The following is a 17,063-nucleotide window of genomic DNA, read 5'->3' as shown; positions in this document are numbered from 1 at the left end:
GGAGGTGATTAACTAGCCTTTCAAAGCACTTCATGATGACAGGGGTGAGTGCTACGGGGCGATAGTCATTTAGTTCAGTTACCTTTGCTTTCTTGGGTACAGGAACAAGGAACATGCTCTGAGGATGCGGCTAGGGATGCCGTCTGGGCCGGCAGCCTTGCGAGGGTTAACACTCTTAAAATGTCTTACTCACGTTGGCCATGGAGAACGAGAGCCCACAGTCCTTGGGAGCGGGCCGTGTCGGTGGCACTGTGTTATCCTCAAAGCGGGCAAAGAAGGTGTTTAGCTTGTCTGGGAGCAAGACGTCTGTGTCCGCGACGTGGCTGGTTTTCCCTTTGTAATCCGTGATTGTCTGTAGACCCTGCCACATACATCTCGTGTCTGAGCCGTTGAATTGCGACTCCACTTTGTCTCTGTACTGACGTTTTGCCTGTTTGATTGCCTTACGGAGGGAATAACTACACTGTTTATTTTCGACCATATTCCCAGTCACCTTGCCGTGGTTAAATGTGGTGGTTCGCACGTTCAGTTTTGCGCTTTGGTATGATGGTTATTACTGTATATAATGCTGCCATCTATCCACAGTTTTTGGTTTGCGTAGGTTTTAATAGTCACAGTGGGAACAACATCCACTATACACTTCCTGATGAACTCAGTCACCGTGTCTGTGTATACGTCAATGTTATTCTCAGAGGCAACCCGGAACATATCCCAGTCCACGTGATCAAAACAATCTTGCAGCATGGATTCCGATTGGTCAGACCAGCGTTGAATAGACATTAGCAGGGGTACTTCCTGTTTGAGTTTCTGCCTATAGGAAGGGAGGAGCAGGATGGAGTCGTGATCTGATTTGCCGAAGGGAGGGCGGGGGAGGACCCTGTAGCCATCCCGGAAGGGGGAGTAACAATGGTTGAGAGTTTTTGATGCGCGAATACTACAGGCAATGTGTTGATAGAACTTCGGTAGCTTTTTCCTCAAATTTTCTTTGTTAAAATACCCATCTATAATAAATGACATTGCCACTGTATTTTCTATTTAACTCCATGCAATTGCAAACACAGCCCTCTGCAATGCTACAATGGTATCCATTAGCTACAGACTGCAGTAAAACTGTACTGCAGCCACCACCACCTTCCCCCACGATGACACTAACCAGACCGTCTGACTGTCAGCCTCTTATCCACTCACCTTTCCCTCCGTCTCTGTCTTGTCTCATAGGTGTGTGAGTGTGTGCACGCATGCATTCATGCGTGTGTGGTATGCTTGTGTGTGTGTGTGATAATTTTAGCTTGCCTGTCTATCAATTGAAAGAACAGGGAAAGGTGGAGGGAGGTCAAGAATCTATATTAGAGGGACGGTAACCTTCAGTTTGCTAATGAACCCAATGTGAGGAGGATTGACTGGGAGGGAAAGGGGATTACGGAGGAGAGGAGAAGATGAAAGACCACTATGATGTTAGGTCAGAAGAATGTAAGCCATGTGGGTGGGAAAGAGCCAGTTAAAAAAAAAAAGATTTTAAAAAAAGAGGGAATACAGAAAAGGAGAGAGAGAGAGAGAGAGAAAGACAGACAAACGTAAAGAGGTAAAGAAAAAGCGATACCAAAAGACAAAACGAGAGAGAGAGAGCGAGAACCCAGAGAGCTGTAGCCTCAGTCACACAGCCTCCGAGTGTGGTCAAAGAGGATGCTGATGAGATCATACTCAGTTGTGACATAACAACGCTGTCTCTTTGGTGACTCAGTGTTATATTGACACAGGTGGCTTCCCAATCCATCCATGAACACACTCAAACTGACCGGTTTCCTCTCTCTTATCTGACTCCCTTGCTGTGCCCCTCTTCCTCTCTGGGTTTTGTGAATCATTGTGGCAGCACCGGGTTGTGAGTGTGCTGTTGCTGTCTACTTTTCCATACACAGCAGAGGAAGATGTTTCCACAGTAAACAGGCTAGTAGGCCTGACACAGGGCTGAGTGACTATAGTACAGAGCATCTGTCGTAGGAGGCTCACTTTAATCTGACTTGAGCAAAACCTGGAGCAGTAAAGTCCCCATAATACATGTGAGTGAACTCAATTACATTCCTTTTTAATATAGAACTTCTAGGATTCAGATTCAGTTTAATAGTCACACGTACAGGGTTGCAGGTGTTGTTGCAGGGTGAAGTGAAAATCTTAGGCGTCGAGCACCAACATGCAGGACTAAGTGAAATAAAAGAATGAAAATGGTAATAAAAACAATAGAAATAACACTGTATACATAACAGCAACTGTAGCAGTGATGAATAAATACATGTCCATTGGGGGAGGCAGAGTAAAGACTTGAGGGGGTGGGGGGGAATGACCATAGAGGGAGCAGCATGACCATTGGGGGGACCACGTGAAAAAATATAATAATATAGTTAGAATATACATTAACAACTCACAAAGACATACATTACTGCAGGTCAAGTACACATATTAGAACAGGGAGATCAGAGGAGGCTGGTGGGAGGAGATACAGGAGGACGGGCTCATTGTAATGGCTGGGATGGAATCATTGGCATGGTACCAATCACCCCTAACACGTGGAAACAGCGTTTGACTCCGTTCCATTGATTCCATTCCAATGACCCTGTCCTCCTATAGATCCTCCCACCAGCCTCCTCTGAGGGAGCTCATTATGCACATGGAAAGTATTGGATATAGCAGATAAAACATGGAAACAAACATAATTCACTAAGATCACAAGGGAGGGCCCATTGTACAATAGCACAGACACAAGCATGATTATTTGTTCAGCAGTGTTATGCTGCTCATCTGCAGGAAATAATAAAGCATCCTTTTCCATCTTTGCTTTTGGCATCATGTATTGCAGACCTGGTACCATCAGCTAATATAACCACAGTACACATTGGGTCACTTACAATCTCTGGGCCATTTACAGCCACCAGGTATCTATCTACAGAGGAATCTACTGCCGCCAACAGCATCAATGTTCATCTTGTCACCAAGGATAGTTACATAAAGCAATATTACAGCAATTCGCTTGCTAGGGTATCGGAAGCAAACAGGCCAAAATAGAGTACTTTCTCTCTCGCTTTCACACACATGCACAGTCTACACATCTGATTGCCCCTCCTTCTTGCCCAGAGACACACCCTGCCACACACTCTCCTCTTTTCTGTGGAGCCAGCACTTTGGGCCATGCAGGCATTTCCTGAAGTGTCTCCAGTGTTCCATAAAGTCATTATCCCAGCCAGCCAGCTGGCTAGCCCTGGCTAGCCTTCCTCTCTCTCCATTACCCCAGCAGGAATGAGGAGGAGGAAGTGGTTTGAGCACACACACACACACACACACACATATGTATGCAAGCAGAGTCTCTAAATCAATCAGTGGAGATTCCTCTGTGTGGGTGAGGTGAAGGGGGCAGCCGTCTAGCTCACAATAAGGCTACACCCTGGTCTGGGATCAGCTTTTTCACTCTTCATCATTAAAGGCTACACTGCTAAACTGATCCTTAGGAACAAGTGATTAATCACCACCTTTCCCACACCAATCCCCAATCATCTCAGTTGAGGTGAGCCTGACCCTGCCCTCAGGGCAACAGGTCCAGTGTGAAGACGTGTGAGGGACAGGGCTGTAGGGCAATGGCAATCAGCCAACACTCTTACACACACACAGAAAACAAGCCTTTCGAGTCAACAGGGACGAGCGGAGACTTGCAGCAGGAGGAACTCCAAACATTTCTCTAATCCCCACCCCCAACACCCCTTCACCCTCTCTTTCGTCCCTGTCTCAATATCTGGGAGACTGCTGTGCACACCACTGGCTGGCTCCATCCAGCTGGAACTCATACAAGTACAGTACAAATAGGGCAGCTGGGCCTGTCCTCCCTCCTCGGTCTCCTCCCCCAGGCTAGAGGGGCCCTCTCAGGCTTATTTATACCCAGAAGGCCTTATATGGGCAGCTCCCACTACAGGCAGCAGGCTGCAGGCTGAGGGGTAGAGAGTACAGTCTACAGAGGCTTCCCACTGCAGTCATATACGCTCCATCTCTTGTCCTCTACAGTTACATTTAAGTCATTTAGCAGACGCTCTTATCCAGAGCGACTTACAGTTAGTGCATACATTTTCATACTGGCCCCCCGTGGGAAACAAACCCACAACCCTGGCGTTGCAAGCGCCATGCTCTACCAACTGAGCTACAGGGGACTATAGAGATAGAAGGCCAATACTGGCCACACAAATGTTCCTCTCTTCCTCAACTCCTCCATTCAATCCCCTTTTCCTTGCCAAGCTGATTCTGCGAGAGAGTGAGGACATTTTCTTTCTCTCCGGCAGCTCATGTGAAAGGTAGTGTGCTGTCGGCCGGCGGGTGGCGTCACTTTGTTTGGAGACGTTAATGCTTTGCTTACTATCACAGATCCACTGTAAATGGCTTGAATCAGAAGCACTTCCACAAGTTGCCAAAATGTCTAACGCAGCCTTTCCCGTTTTCTCAGTATGGCTTCTCGAGTGCCGATTCGACATCAATAACAACTGCCCGACACAAAGGACTAAATAATAGATTTCGCATACTGCTGCCAAAAATCCTCTGTCCAACTCCCTCTCCTCCTATCTATCTATCCTACAGCATATCAAATGATGTAACCAGTTCTCCCATCCCATATATCTGCCATTTCTCCTCACTTCTCTAACCAAAACATTGTTACAACATACCGCATTGACTCCCAACCGCAGACACCGTGCCAGACATGCAGCACACACAAGACCACACCCAGACACACAGGCTCTGGTTATCATTATGGTGCTCAGCTGCTCATAGGAACATCTAGGACAGGAGCTTATGGACAAGGGAATAGGAGCCTAACAGAGTAGGGCCCGTATTCATCCAGTGTCTCAGAGTAAGAGTGCTGATCTAGGATCAGGTCCCCTCTCATTCATTATGATTTGAAAGGCAAAACTGATCCTAGATCAACACTCCTACTCTGAGCTGCTTTATGAATATGGTTCAATCCTAGAGTATCCATACTGTCCAAAGCAATGACAGACACCATACACATGTTCACCCTATTGGTCTACACTAGATCAAGACTTTGCAGGTGTGAAAATTATAATAAAACCTACCATATGATGTGAGTTTGTGTGTGGTTTGACTTTACAATACATTCAGCAGTCTAGGAATGATGAAACTTCAGGCTTGGAACTGGGCCTAACAGAGCCTCACAGTGTAAGTATAAGCAAGCACAGCCTCTTTCCCAACGGAAGATCTCAACAGTCTGGGGACAAACACACTTCACGTTGCAACATCTCTGGAATCTTGTCCCTAACCACCCCCAAAGCAGAGTCAGGGGTCAGGCTGCTTAGATGGAAAATACACAGACAACAGCTGAGGCAATGACACACAGTCATTTCTCCACACACACACACACAGTTATTTCTCCACACACACACACAGTTATTTCTCCACACACACCAGTCTCTGTGGCAGGTCATTAGGTATTATTAATACCCACGAATGACCAGACAGCCCTGTAATCATTACAACACAATGGTACAAAGACGGACAGGCGAGCGCCCTCCCCGCCCTCTCATGCTACGCATCACATCCCCCTAATTACTGGATCCCATCTCACACACACCCCCCGAGGCAAGACAGAGGACCTGAACACACAGGGCTTAGCTCGCTTCTCTCCCAAGGGACCAGTTAGAGGATCAGATGACTGCTGACAGGAGCTTATGGAGAGATACAGGCCTATAGGCAGCAGTGTGTGGGTGGGTCACACTAAAGGAAGAGTTGCTCCGTGCACTAAGCAGGCTATCCATCCAAGCACATAGTTGCACCCAACCTGGACTTAGACTTGGGTGTGGTATGAATGTACCACTATGTGTCCTATAGAGTGAGCTGAGACTAGTGTGTGTTTGCATGGGACTTCTGCATGGACAGAGATTTGCGTAGTGGGAGCAACACATAGGCCATTGGGTGAGGGATTCTTTGAAATTATGCCAGGTGTAACTCAATTTTGTTCCACCTCCTCTTATTGGCATTCTTTCACGCTCTCCCTCTTTGCCTCCCATACGGGCCAAGCTCTTGTCATGCCCTGCTCTGTTTGAGACCAAAAGACTCCCACCACATTTTTGCAGCTGAATGAAAAGCAAAACCTATTTGATAGAGTATGTGATATAACACCGGAATGGAGATTTTGGAAAGTCTTGTTTGAATAGACAATACATCAAGTCTAATTACATGTATCAGAAGAGATAAAAGGAGGTCTGTATGTGCTAACAGAGGAACTATGCAATATCCTTGTCTAATTCAGAGCCCTACATTTAATTTAGCCTATCAGCGGTAAACTCATTGTGAATTGTTTGGCTAATGGGTTTGCCAATCCAGAGGCTCTACTGTAATTGCATTGACATTCCGCAATCAATTAACTGACAGACAGAGACACTTCCTACTATTTTTACTACTAAGTCCCTCTACACCGCCACCTGTGTGTGGGTGGGTGGCTGGCGTTCAGATAGAAATATGACGTAGAACAAACATGCTACACTGGTGGAACAAGCCTGATAGCTCAACAAAGCAGTCAGTCCTCTTGACCAGGCCTCTCTAACATGTAGCATATGGAATCACGTCAGCTTTATTTGTGACCTTTCTATCTGCAACATTCCACAACGTTGTGTCCTGCTGAACGCAGCCCTGTTACAATCCATCAGCCCTGAATAATATTTTTTTCCTATGACCCATACTCTCCCTCCTCCCCTCCTCTTCTACCCTTCCTCTACCACGTTGAGTCATTGACAGTACAGGGTTGGGACAACACAAGGACACACCTGGTTGGGATTGCTGTCAGCTTATGGTCCAGGCAGTCATGGAGTGGACCTGGGTCAAGGTTAACGTGCAGGGCTGGCAGGCTGACCAATCAGGAAAGAGAGGGGGGGGTGATGGGCGGGGGATGGGCGGGCATGCAGGCAAAGTGCTGCTGGCCAAGGTCCCAGCACTGACAACCACTGAATGGAACAAAGTTTATATACAGTCACTGTATCCAACTTTCCATGCTAGCCTGGTCCCAGATCCGTTTGTGCAGTCTTGCCAAATGTGGCATGACAATGAGGAGTTGTTAAGGCAACACAAACAATCTGGAACCAGGCTATATCCATGCCAGGTTAACTTCTCAGGAGGACCACAATACACACAACAGGAAGGTGGACAAGTAGGGCTCTGGCTGGTACACAGAGAGTGTGGGAACGAACACACACAGTGGGTCCCAATAGGTGGGTGTGCCAGCAGAGAGAGAGCACATGGGCCATTTACAGACACAGTCTCAGGGTATGGGTGTGGAAAAGTCACAGTCAATGGGTAAAGGGGTATGGCCGGGACGTTACCAGTATCGCGATACTTGTTAGTATTGTGGCAACAACAAAATAAAAGGACCAACGAGTTGTCTGCATCGTGTTTTCATTTTTTGCCATGGACAAAATATTGCGATACTGGTATCGTCACAGCCCTATAAAGGAGGTGCAGTTCCACAGAGATAGGTCCGTACGGCTACAGGTTATCTACCACAGAAAGGGGCCATTTTCTTAGTGAGCACATACCTCGTTCATCTGAGTGGAGCAGGAGGGCTGGAATACAACGAGCCACAAGTTAATGAGAAGTAGTTATAAACAGTCTCATACATGCTTATAACAAGTTATAAAGCAGTGTACGTACAGGCTTAAGTCAAGTCTTACTGAATGCAGTACTGAAACTACAGGAGTCTCCAGTCTGGATAGAAGGCATTGTGTCCAAGTGTTGCCCATTTGTTAGAGAAGACGTGGTGGTTATCGTGATACAAGGACGCCTGCACAAACTATCACTAAAATGCTTTTACTTTGTACTCCAGTCAGTGAGGTCAAAGTTAACCATGAACAAAATGTTCATTCATAAAGGCTTTATAACACATATATCGCAATAATACCACAATTCAATCATGGCATCATGCCCATGGATGTTATAGGCTTATTAGATCAACTGATACCAATTCCTGTGTTTAGTTTAATGGAGCAGAGGTACCACAAAGTGAAGGATTAGTGATGGAAAGAGAATCGCTAAGCCCCACCGCCTTTCCTTTCCCACAGCCCTTCACTCTACCCCTGTCCTGACGGTGAAGGCCACGGGGAATGAGAGACAGAGGATTAACCAAATATCTCACACCATCAGGTTAATCAGTGTGAGTCACAGTGTGTGTGTGTGTGTGTGTGGGGGGGGGGGCTTACCCAGTCAGCACAGTGCCTGGGCTTAAACATGTACCCAGTGCCTGACTTGGACTGAAATAGGTGTCGGTACTCATTTTGGGTTCCGGTACTGTTTATATTTAGGTGCAGGAGCTCCACAATACCTTTGGGGCTAATATTCTATAAAAGGAACAGCAGCTCAAGAAGTAGAAAAGTTGAGGTGCCGGTACTCAGCTCCAGTGAACTCCTGCACAAGTCAAACACTAACTCTACCCCTCCTTCATTCTCCAAAGCACTCTCATACAAAACACAGCATATACCTCAAAGACAACTAACCAATAGCATGTTGAAGTGAGCGAGACTCAAAACAAACAAAAAGCAAATGCACACAAAACATGTTCTCTCGCTCTCTCCTTCCTTACTTTGGCCTGTTGCTTACTCGCTCACTCAGACTTGTCATATGAGCTTCCAAATCAATAAGTAGTTTGTTTCTCCCACCATTTCCCATCTGTCAGTCTCGGTCTGTCTGTCCCACTCCCCTCCCTCGTTGACCATCTCATTCTGGTATCTAAATAGAAGCAGGCTATGGATCCCAGATTTCATGTCCTCCTCCACTAATTCATGAATGTTGTCAGTTCCACTTCAACCAGGGTGTGAAACACACATCAGTCTGGCCGCACTGTCACAGTATTTGGTATGTTATTAGGGTCCCCATTAGCTGTTGCGAAAGTAGCAGCTACTGTTCCTGGGGTCCACACAAAACATAATACAGAACATTAATTAGACAAGAACAGCTCAAGGACAGAACTACATCAATGTGGCTGTTATCAGGACAGCTTGTCCCAGACATGTCCTATCTCTTTGTTGCTTGGCTTTCAAACTCTGGGCACCAAGACCATGTTCAAAATAGTCACGGTCAGGGTGTATGACACGCCACACCTGTGAAACCATAGCAACTGAGAATGTACAGTACTTTTGCAAGCTGTCCCAGGTCCACTAATTCACAAGGCCTGGACGAATGTTGTCAGACCTTACATTATTTGACCTAGCATGTTCCTATCCTAATACTCACATCATCTCCCTTTTCATCCCCTCTCAATCTTTGTTCATTAGTCTCTAGTACAAATCCAACCGTTCGTCTGTTCCAACTAACAAGGTAATCCAACAAGCTGCAGTGTTGGTGACTTTGGTGGTGAGTGTTTAGTGGGCTGTCGTCTGAGACCAAGTCCAAGAGGTTGACGAAATGGTTTAGGGCAACCAGCCAGGCAGCCATATCGGCCAAGTTTGAGTAGTAAACCCTGAGAGTTTCCTGTTAGAGGTGGAAGAGGCACTGTGGCAGGTGTATCCTATCAAGTCTCCTGGGGTAAGGCTCTGCAGCATTGACAGCAGGCTATGACAAGAGGGCAACAACAAGACAAGGTCTGCAGAGCCGCCCATGTCGCCACCATTCAGTTCACACACAACACATATTGGCTGGTCACATGTAGCAGCAGATGACAATAGCATTTGCTGTGGGGGGGGGGGTCTTTAAATAACATAAAACAAAATTGCAGAGTGGCAGAGCGATACACGCAGAAAGGATATTATGCAAACAATGTGGTGGGATCAAGCAGTTGGTTATGTTTGGCTCTGTGAATGTTACACTGCCAGTTTCAAGCTTTTTGAGACAGAGCCGGGAGACGCTTAACTATCTGTAGAGTAAAGACAGCTGGGAAAAAGCTCAACCCCCAAACTGTTCTGCAGTGGGCTAAAAGTGGAATCCTGGTAGCGATGATCCCCCCAAGAATTCCAGTAAATTATTTTTATGGGGGGAATCATAGCATCCGGCCGAGCTACTCTAATGGAAAGTCTAGGCTACAGTTAAAAAGCAGACAAAATATCCCCAAGAAGTTATATGTTGCGGGAAACAATATTGACAACACCATCGATTGGTTTTAGTGCTTGCCTAATTCAACAATTGAACAACAAAAACATCAAGATGCTGTAGGCTTATCTTTTTTTATACTGTATCTACACATACAGTTGGGAAAAAAAGTATTTAGTCAGCCACCAATTGTGCAAGTTCTCCCACTTAAAAAGATGAGAGAGGCCTGTAATTTTCATCATAGGTACACGTCAACTATGACAGACAAATTGAGGAAAAAAAATCCAGAAAATCACATTGTAGGATTTTTTATGAATTTATTTGCAAATGATGGTGGAAAATAAGTATTTGGTCACCTACAAACAAGCAAGATTTCTGGCTCTCACAGACCTGTAACTTCTTCTTTAAGAGGCGCCTCTGTCCTCCACTCGTTACCTGTATTAATGGCACCTGTTTGAACTTGTTATCAGTATAAAAGACACCTGTCCACAACCTCAAACAGTCACACTCCAAACTCCACTATGGCCAAGACCAAAGAGCTGTCAAAGGACACCAGAAACAAAATTGTAGGCCTGCACCAGGCTGGGAAGACTGAATCTGCAATAGGTAAGCAGCTTGGTTTGAAGAAATCAACTGTGGGAGCAATTATTAGGAAATGGAAGACATACAAGACCACTGATGATCTCCCTCGATCTGGGGCTCCACGCAAGATCTCACCCCGTGGGGTCAAAATGATCACAAGAACGGTGAGCAAAAATCCCAGAACCACACGGGGGGACCTAGTGAATGACCTGCAGAGAGCTGGGACCAAAGTAACAAAGCCTACCATCAGTAACACACTACGCCGCCAGGGACTCAAATCCTGCAGTGCCAGGCGTGTCCCCCTGCTTAAGCCAGTACATGTCCAGGCACGTCTGAAGTTTGCTAGAGTGAATTTTGGATGATCCAGAAGAGGATTGGGAGAATGTCATATGGTCAGATGAAACCAAAATAGAACTTTTTGGTAAAAACTCAACTCGTCGTGTTTGGAGGACAAAGAATACTGAGTTGCATCCAAAGAACACCATACCTACTGTGAAGCATGAGGGTGGAAACATCATGCTTTGGGGCTGTTTTTCTGCAAAGGGACCAGGACGATTGATCTGTGTAAAGGAAAGAATGAATGGGGCCATGTATCGTGAGATTTTGAGTGAAAACCTCCTTCCATCAGCAAGGGCATTGAAGATGAAACGTGGCTGGGTCTTTCAGCATGACAATGATCCCAAACACACCGCCCGGGCAACGAAGGAGTGGCTTCGTAAGAAGCATTTCAAGGTCCTGGAGTGGCCTAGCCAGTCTCCAGATCTCAACCCCATAGAAAATCTTTGGAGGGAGTTGAAAGTCCGTGTTGCCCAGCGACAGCCCCAAAACATCACTGCTCTAGAGGAGATCTGCATGGAGGAATCGGCCAAAATACCAGCAACAGTGTGTGAAAACCTTGTGAAGACTTACAGAAAACGTTTGACCTGTGTCATTGCCAAGAAAGGGTATATAACAAAGTAGAGAAACTTTTGTTATTGACCAAATACTTATTTTCCACCATAATTTGCAAATAAATTCATTAAAAATCCTACAATGTGATTTTCTGGATTTTATTTTTTTCATTTTGTCTGTCATAGTTGACGTGTACCTATGATGAAAATTACAGGCCTCTCATCTTTTTAAGTGGGAGAACTTGCACAATTGGTGGCTGACTAAATACTTTTTTTCCTCCACTTTCCCTTCGGAAAGTATTCAGACCCCTTGACTTTTTCCACATTGTTATGTTACAGCCCCATTCTAAAATTGATTTTAAAAAATATAATCCTCAGCAATCTACACACAATACCCCATAACGACAAAGCGAAAACAGGTTTTTAGAAATGTTTGCAAATTTATAAAAAAATAAAAAACAGAAATACCTTACTTAAGTATTCAGACCCTTTGCTATGAGACTCGAAGTTGAGCTCAGGTGCATCCTGTTTCCATTGATCATCCTTGAGATGTTTCTACAACTTGATTGGAGTCCACCTGTGGTAAATTCAATTGATTGAACATGATTTGGAAAGGCACACACCTGTCTTTGTAAGGTCCCACTGTTGACAGTGCATGTCAGAGCAAAAACCAAGCCATGAGGTCGAATACATTTTGTCGAGGCACAGATTTGGGGAAGGGTACCAAAAAATTTCTGCAGCATTGAAGGTCCCCAAGAACACAGGGGCCTCCATCATTCTTAAATGGAAGAAGTTTGGAACCACAAAACTGAGCAATCTGGGGAGAAGGGCCTTGGTTAGGGAGGTGACCAAGAACCCGAAGGTTCTCCCATCTCTGTGGAGATGGGAGAACCTTCCAGAAGGACAACCATCTCTGCAGCACTCCACCAATCAGGCCTTTATGGTAGAGTGGCCAGGCGGAAGCCACTCCTCAGTAAAAGGCACATGACAGCCCACTTGGAGTTTGCCAAAAGGCACCTAAAGGACTCTCAGACCATGAGAAACCAGATTCTCTGGTCTGATGAAACCAAGATTGAACTCTTTGGCCTGAATGCCAAGCGTCATGTCTGGAGGAAACCTGGCACCATCCCTACGGTGAAGCCTAGTGGTGGCAGCATCATGCTGTGGGATGTTTTTCAGCGGCAGGGACTGGGAGACTAGTCAGGATCGAGGCAAAGATGAACGGAGCAAAGTACAGAGAGATCCTTGATGAAAACCTGCTCCAGAGTGCTCAGGACCACGGACTCAGGACTGGGGTGAAGGTTCACCTTCTAACAGGACAACAACCCTAAGCACACAGCAAAGACAACGCAGGAGTGGCTTTGGGACAAGTCTCTGAATGTCCTTGAGTGGTCCAGCCAGAACCCGGACTTGAACCCGATCAAACATCTCTGGAGAGACCTGAAAATAGCTGTGCAGCAACACTCCCTGTCCAACCTGACAGAGCTTGAGAGGATCTGCAGAGAAGAATGGGAGAAACTCCCCAAATACAGGTGTAACAAGCTTGTACAGTCATACCCAAGAAGACTCGATGCTGTAATCGCTGCCAAAGGTGTTTCAACAAAGTTCTGAGTAAAGGGTCTGAATACTTATGTAAATGCGATATTTCCATTAATTTTTTTATAAATTAGCAAACATTTCTAAACCTGTATTTGCTTTGTCATTATGGGGTATTGTGTGTAGATTGATGGAGAAAAAAAAATAAGACTAACGTAACAAAATGTGGAAAAAGTAAAGTGTTCTGAATACAGCCATAAGATGTAAGTGGAGAGCAATGACAAATCTCAACCCTGGGATTGGACAGGTGGACACTCAGTCTTGTTGACATAGCCCCGGTCACCCAAGAAGACACTCACACAGCTAGCTCACATAAGTCAGGGCAGGGCATGGATTGGCAGCAGTTCAGGCGGTAAAGTTGTTACATCATACATGGCATTGCTTCCCTGACCGACAGCCGCTCCTTATAGCCTCAGGATCCCACACATTGGCGAATGTAAAGACTTACCGTAGTAGTTACAATCAGATAGTCTAGTTAGGTTGTTCAGTATCACTAAATAGGCTAAGCTGCCTGGTGGTGTGTGAGTACCCCTATCCATTAAAGCATAGTTGTCTACTAAACCACTATTTTATGTTAGGCTACACCAGGTGTCTTAAGTTCAATTAATTCACCTTGGTTAATCAGACATAAGCTCTAAACACGATATCGAAGGTTTGCGATCGTTTTCACAGACTTGTTTGCCTATACAGCACGAGCACTTGACTTCCACCCACAAGCGTGCGCCTCGTCACCGACTTGCTACATTGTCACAAATATGACGCACGCAAACTTCCTCCAGCTACAAAATAACTTTGTAACAAATGTAACAGCCTATTTAGGAAACGGACGCGAATCAGGTACCTCAAGATGAACCTACCTTCAATGAGCCGAAGTCAATACGACACAGTATGCTACTTCGCCCTGATGTCTCTTCACCGGTAGGCTACAAAAAGACAGCAAGCTGTTCTCGCTCTCGTTAGACCAGCAGAATAGTGAAAACCCCAGATTGAACTCCGTCTCTATGTGACCGGTCCTGTCAGAGGTTCCTCGTTACTGATCCCACAAGCAACTCCAATCTGGTGGCTGTAATTCTACAGTGAAGGTTTCTTCTCTCAAATGCAATAGGTTAACTCTCTCCACAGCCTTAGTAGCCTAGACTAATATTACATTATTTTACACGTTCTTTTTTTTTTTTAAGAGTAACGTTGTTTAGCAAATAGACTTCAAGTATACAACAGTCATAGTAAGACATAAAAAAAAATATGATTATATTATTCTGAGACACTCAGTATTTCAGTCCCCCGGTGAGTCGTGGAACAAATGTCAGCAATTTCCCCTCCCTCTTTCAAACACTCTACAGCCTTTATGCTGCGTTCGTAAACAATTGGGAAGGTGGTAATTACCAGTTGTGAAGTCGTAAATACAAGTTGGACGCATTCACATGCTTTGAACTTGTTGAGAAACGCCGATTGGCTAATAATCAACAAGCTGCATTAACCATAAACTAAAAGAACCGCTATCATCCTTGTAAAAGCAAAGGGAACCCTAAATGCCTGTGAAGCCTTAGCCTATGTATTTTAATGTAAATGTGTATACCCCTGTGTATAAAGTTTGTCTGTGTTATTTGGTATATTGTGTTATATTTGTTGTTAATATCAAAAAAGTAATGGTAAACAAATGATAGTGTTCAAAAACCATATTAATAGATTGCTTTTTATAAAAATGTTTTGTTGTTACATTAAATTGCCGAAGATTCTGTAATTTCCTTAGTAGGTGACAAGGTGACAACCGAGGGCATCACGTTGGAGAAGTCGGAGCGCAGAGATGATATGCGGCATTCAGGTGATAGTCGGAACTCGGACATTTCCGACTTAATAACTGGTTGTAGTTATACACGTGCCGCGTTCAACCAGTTAGCAAGTCAGACATTTCGGTGTTTCCTAGTTCCGACTAGCACGTGACCGCGGCAATAGACGAGTTTCCCATGAGTTGGAGGGGAGTTCAAGTGGATTTTTCCCAGTCGTATATGGTAAATACCACCTTCACACTTGGTTATGAATGCATCATTGATACCAGGAAGTTCTCGCGACCCATCCCACAGACTTAAGGAGTGATATCATTTGTTTTACATCATGCCGTCACTATTTTATTTTTAAACTGTTTTCAACAGGCGTAACCCATAATAGACTAGCATATGCAACGTTTGCATTTGATAGCCCTGTGTGAACCTAATTTTGCACTGTGAGAGCACACTTCCTTGCTTTGATTAGCATATTCAGTGTTTGCCTATATGGAATGTATGCCTATAGCTCCTACCCTAAGAACAAGGGTTGAGAGTGTCTGTAAATATTGTTGTACTGGTGAGAACATGCAGTTGAAAATGACCCTAAATGAGAAAAGAAAAACCGCCGACGGCTTTCAACTCACTTTCCATTCGCTGACTTTGTAGTAGTGTTCTTCTACCCTCTACTGTCAATAAACCTGTCACTACACCTTCTGGCCGCGTGCTGCCATGCATAGCATGTTTCTTGGAAAGGGTGTGGCCGCATGCGCGTTTTTCATCAGATCTGTGGCAGCGAATTCAACAATTTGTTATTGCTATAAATGTTATAAATGCTAATGTTATTCTAGTCTATTATACATATTATACTGTCATAGTAGGCTATAGGTCTGAGGCATGTACACTGTAACAAAAGTCCACTGTCAGCATTGCCTTATTATTGTCAGCATTTTTATTGGTGCCATATTACACATCCTCTTCCCATGTGAAGGTGACCTTTGCAGTTCAATTGCCTGCCTGTATGTGATAATGGACTGCAATATTACACCGCTGCCAGAGGAGGTAGTGATCGATTCAGTACTATAGCCCACCTCCCTATCAGTATCTCTCTCTCTCTCTCTCTCACTCACTCACTCACTCACTCACTCACTCACTCACTCACTCACACATACAAACACTCTCTCTCACACACACACACCACCCAGCTGTGCTAGCCCTCGTCCCTCTGCTTTAACCATGCTGGGAGGAAAGGTTGTATCCTGTTGACAAGGCCCTGTTCATTGGAAAGAGACTGTTCTCCAGGGAGTGTCTCTGTCTCTCACCACAGAATCTGTGTGAAACTGGAAGAGGGCATTGTTTAATTCTCGATAAGGAATTAGAAAATAGTGCATATGCCTACTCATTAACTCGCACACTACACGTGCCTTCAGTTCACAAGTCCACACACACACACACACACACACACACACACAATCAGAGGCACAGGAGGATGATGTGACCGTGGTGGAATGTTGGGATGCATGGGAAATGCATGTGCTGTTCCGAAATGTCTCTGTCTTTTCCTCACCTACATTCCATACCATTCCTGTCATTAGCCATTCCTGCTCACTGAATTAACATAAGGCTCAAACTAAACTTGATAAACTAAGATTGATCAGATAAAGTTAATAATGTCTCACTGGTTGTACACTATAGATCTCTATGTATTCTTAAGATCAAAGTTGGTTTGTGTACTAGTCCAACATTCCATTAACCTGCACTGCTTTCTATGGCACAGCCTGTTATTTCACCAAATGCTGTCTGATTTAAAGGCCCACACCCTGCATTCCTTAGATTGTGTGAACCGGAGACCCTGTCCCACCCCCTTTATCACCTCTCCCCATTCCATAGAGAAACATGTTACCCTTCTTTAAATTGATAATGTGTTATGTTAATATAGTTATTTAAGTGGCAATCAACCATTCAGTTGGTTTGGATTTTCTTATTGTTTATAATTAGTTTATTCAAATTACGCCCTCTATCTTGAAATGTAGTGCCTTTCCACCATCCATTTTTCTGTTGTATACCTTTTCTGAATCTGCATTTAGATTGGATTAACTTTTCACACCTCTTCCCACTCTCCATACACACTGCAGCAGCCAGCACATTATATGCCACATGTAACATTTTTCACTTGGCA

At 44.8% G+C, this 17,063-nt stretch overlaps 1 protein-coding gene across 3 annotated transcripts in view; it reads right to left on the bottom strand.

Annotated features, from left to right (window-relative positions):
- LOC121563202 (unconventional myosin-Ic-like) overlaps positions 1-17,063 on the bottom strand; it is a 61,386-nt gene that overhangs the window by 43,374 nt on the left and 949 nt on the right. Inside the window, exon 1 of one of the 3 annotated variants that reach the window (XM_041875204.2) lies at positions 13,982-14,431. The exons of the other annotated variants lie outside the window; for them this stretch is intronic. The gene's annotated coding sequence lies outside the window, so the exon portion shown is untranslated. Of the gene's footprint in view, positions 1-13,981; positions 14,432-17,063 lie in introns of those variants that run through there. 3 annotated transcript variants of the gene reach the window in all.

The sequence above is a fragment of the Coregonus clupeaformis genome, chromosome 5 (assembly GCF_020615455.1).
Source record: "Coregonus clupeaformis isolate EN_2021a chromosome 5, ASM2061545v1, whole genome shotgun sequence".
Classification (NCBI taxonomy): Eukaryota; Metazoa; Chordata; class Actinopteri; order Salmoniformes; family Salmonidae; genus Coregonus; species Coregonus clupeaformis.
Note: the sequence above shows the minus strand (reverse complement) of the source record. Positions and strands in the feature narration are given on the sequence as shown.